General features: G+C 43.9%; 1 non-coding gene across 1 annotated transcript; it reads left to right on the top strand.

The window, feature by feature from the left end:
- The first annotated feature begins 1,625 nt into the window (after positions 1–1,625).
- TRNAK-UUU (transfer RNA lysine (anticodon UUU)) lies at positions 1,626–1,698 on the top strand. The gene has a single exon. It is a non-coding gene; the product is annotated as a tRNA-Lys (tRNA).
- The last annotated feature ends 1,854 nt before the right edge of the window (positions 1,699–3,552 follow it).

Raw genomic sequence — 3,552 nt, 5'->3', positions numbered from 1 at the left:
TAGAAGCATTCCTTATGCTTGCCCTAATCGAATGAGTGGCTACACTCTCCTTTCCCTAGGGGATAGAATATTCAACCACTCGCTCCCGCCCAGTTTTCGCTCGCTACCGCCATGCTGGACTAAGTCCTGTGTTCGCCACTTAACCAAAAGAAGCTTCCGCCGTTGCTATAAGAAAAGAATAGTGAATCAGAGAGAAGCATAGTTACTACACTGCTGACTTCAAAGTAAGGGTTAGCTAAGTGGGAAATGAGTGGAAAGAGAAGAGCGGGATCAATCTGGTAAGCGTCGCGGGACGGGAAAGAAATAAGCTCTATATTAACCCCGAGAAAGTCAGTAGCTGGCTCACTAACGCTGATTTGGAGTAACTCGCTAACGGAGCCCTAAACAAGTATACTATAGGATTGTGAATCTCATGCTCATGTACGCCCTGCTGCTACATCTCATGCATCCTCTGCTATTACATCTCATGCACCTTCTATTTCTTTCTATATCTATTCCAAAGGGGTGTCTTAAGTGTTACAGTCAGAAGTCACTCCTCTTTCTTTCTCGCTTCCGAAGCCCATAATCCTACAAGGCAATCAGTGACGTGTCTTAGTTTCGAAGTTTCTCAGTCAAGGGAAATACTTTCTGCTCGAAGTATCGAAGTAAAGTCCCTTCTTTATGCACATACATATACATAGCCAGACACAAAGGTGTACAATCCGGTGAAATTAGACTTGAAGTGTTCAGTAACTATAGGTTCTATTACTTGCTCTAGTGGCCGGGCCAACCGATAGGGGAGAACGAATGGCTCAGGAATCGACTGGTTCCGAGTAGACTCGTGGAGCTACACAGCTTGGATTATTTTCGAATATAATAAGAGGAGCCGAGCTAAATGACTTAAAAGAAAAGAGCCGCTGCGAGGCGAGGGGGGGCGTAGAGAGGTCGGTGCACTCACTCCCGTTACGAGAATGAAATGACGCGCCACGAGCACTTACAACTCGCACGAATAGCGCCACTTAGTGGCCGGAGATGGATTGAAAAGGAAGCCCACCCCCCTTTTTGGATTGTGAGAAAGAGCACACAGGACCTTACCCACTAATCATCATCTCATCTTAGCGAAGCATAAAGAAGCTCCCCCCGCCTACCTACTCGTGTTCGTAGCTCGATCGGAGGTCAAGAGTGTGGCGGAAAAAAAGAGGTAGTCCGTATCAAGTGAGACGTGAATTGCTCAGTAGTGCTTCGCCACTGGACGTTGACCCGCAGGCGGAAATAGCTTAATGGTAGAGATAGCCTTGCCAAGGCAGAGGTTTAGGGTGAAATTCCCTCCTTCCGCTCCTGGCTTCGTCCTTTAGTGGTATAGAGTTGAGTGCATAAGCCCCTTTCTACAAACCTTTCTATAATATAAGGGAAACTCGAAGAGCTTTCTTCGCATGCTTTTCTATAATATAAGGGAAACTCGAAGAGCTTTCTTCGCATGCTTTTCTATAATATAAGGGAAACTCGAAGAGCTTTCTTCGCATGCTCCTGCAGTACGAGCCTCATAGCCGCGCTTTAATATGATGAGAAGAAGAGGGGCTCCTTATATTCCGAGAAGAAGAGGGGCTCTTTCTATTCCGCTAAAATCCTTATTTACATCTTATGGGGGGTGTATAGCTCAGTTGGTAGAGCATTGGGCTTTTAACCTAATGGTCGCAGGTTCAAGTCCTGCTATACCCAAACCTACCTTACACGATACAATGAGTATGAGTAAGCCCTACACTATACAATGAGTATGAATAAGCCTTACACTATACAATGAGTATGAGTAAGGATGCGTTCAAAGAGAACTCTTTTGCCTTTGGACTCGCTTCGGCGACTTCGCCCTTTCAGTGACAAGGGTTGTGAGGTAAGGAGTAGTTCCAAGAGTGGCTCGGTCATCGATAGGCCCATCCTTATTAATTCTCTCTATAGGGCAGGCGCTCCCTACCTCTCGCATTTACTTATCTTCATTCTTTTTTCGCCAAGGTAGGTGATCGGCCTTACTTTTCTAGAAGGAGTGGAGTATCTTCCAGTAACGGCGAACAGGGGTCCCGCCTGGATTTCCTTTTTCGTTTATTTTCTTATTTCCTCGAATATGGAACTTTCGCCCTCCTCCTTGGTGCTCCGCCATGGTTCCAGCATGTGATTAGTGATTACCTCCATTGCTTCATCACCTGATAGACACCTAAACAGAATTCCCGGTATGCCTCTTTTGAATAGCTTACCATCATGCACTATATACCTTTTGACCATCTTCTTGAGAAAGTGCCTTTTGTCCGATACTCAATAGATATTATGGCTGTCTCCAATCCACTAATGGATAAAGGAACATTCTGATCAATCGGGGGCATCCATGTGCACTGATTGCTTTAGTTCTTGAATCACAGCATGTCTCCCATCTCCTTCTTTAATGACATCTGAATATAGCTTATCGTGAAAGTTCCATGTAGCTGAGCAGGAGTTCGTCGCTTGCGGATCTTCTCATTATCTTCGCACTTTTCTCTTTGAAGCTAGAGTTGCCAAAGAATCAGGTATATATGCACAAACTTTCCCTTTCTCGCTTTTGGAGTTCCCAATTCTATGTCAAATTCTGACAGCTGTAACAACCATTGCGCTGTCCTTCCCGATGGGGCTGGCCTTGACAGCAAGTACCTTATCTGATTAGCCCCCACAACCAACTTTCTCTTGTGCACCAGCATATAATGTCTGAACTTTCTTTTGGGCTGCATATACTAAAAAGATGTAAGCGCTTTTTTCTCTGCTTTAGTGTATCTCGCTTCCGCTTCTTTGAGAATTATACTAGCATAGTCGATTGTTGGCTTTTCTTAACCATTTTGATCATCCTGTGCTAGCACTCTATTCCGATAAGCATTATCATTGAAAACAAGATATAGCGTAAAGTGCCTTACCAGCTATTGGAGCCATCATCACTGGGGCGTTCGCTAAGGTCTCCTTTCTTTTGGAAAAGGCTTGCGGACAAGTAGAAGAATCTTGTCAAATTGCCTCTTACCATTTGGACTCTACCTTTTTCTCTTTGGCAATTCAATAAGAGGGGCGGAACAGAAAAGGCAGCTAACCGCGTTGTGATGAAATCAATGTTTGCCTTCAAGCGTTAAGTATTGCCCACTTATGGTTAATAGCAAGTTGAGTATAGAATTTATTGGTAATTAGACAGAGGCAGAGCAGACTAAGCACTATAAGGACAGAGGCAGTCTAAAGGGGCTGGCTTATGCACTCCACTCGTTACCACTAGCAGCATAGACACCGTTATCAAGGACAGAGGCAGTGGCATAGACACTGTTATCCAAGTGAAAAGCATAGAAAGAGACAGCAGACAAGCATCTCCTCAATCAGTTCCGTAATATCTATTTCTTGGATTTCTCTATTATGAGTTAAGTAATAAGTGAGTTTAGTGTTTGTTTACTTATAGATATAAGTGTGTGTCATCAACGGAATTTCTTATTGTTGTGTTTATTACATTGCTTGTTGACTTTCATTACTCATATCGGCATAATAATCCTATACGATAAGTACATAGGCATAGGTACCGTT

The sequence above is a fragment of the Musa acuminata genome, unplaced genomic scaffold, assembly GCF_036884655.1.
Source record: "Musa acuminata AAA Group cultivar baxijiao unplaced genomic scaffold, Cavendish_Baxijiao_AAA HiC_scaffold_1033, whole genome shotgun sequence".
NCBI lineage: Eukaryota > Viridiplantae > Streptophyta > Magnoliopsida > Zingiberales > Musaceae > Musa > Musa acuminata.
The sequence above is the reverse complement of the archived record's forward strand: the minus strand, read 5'-3'. Positions and strand labels throughout refer to the sequence as shown.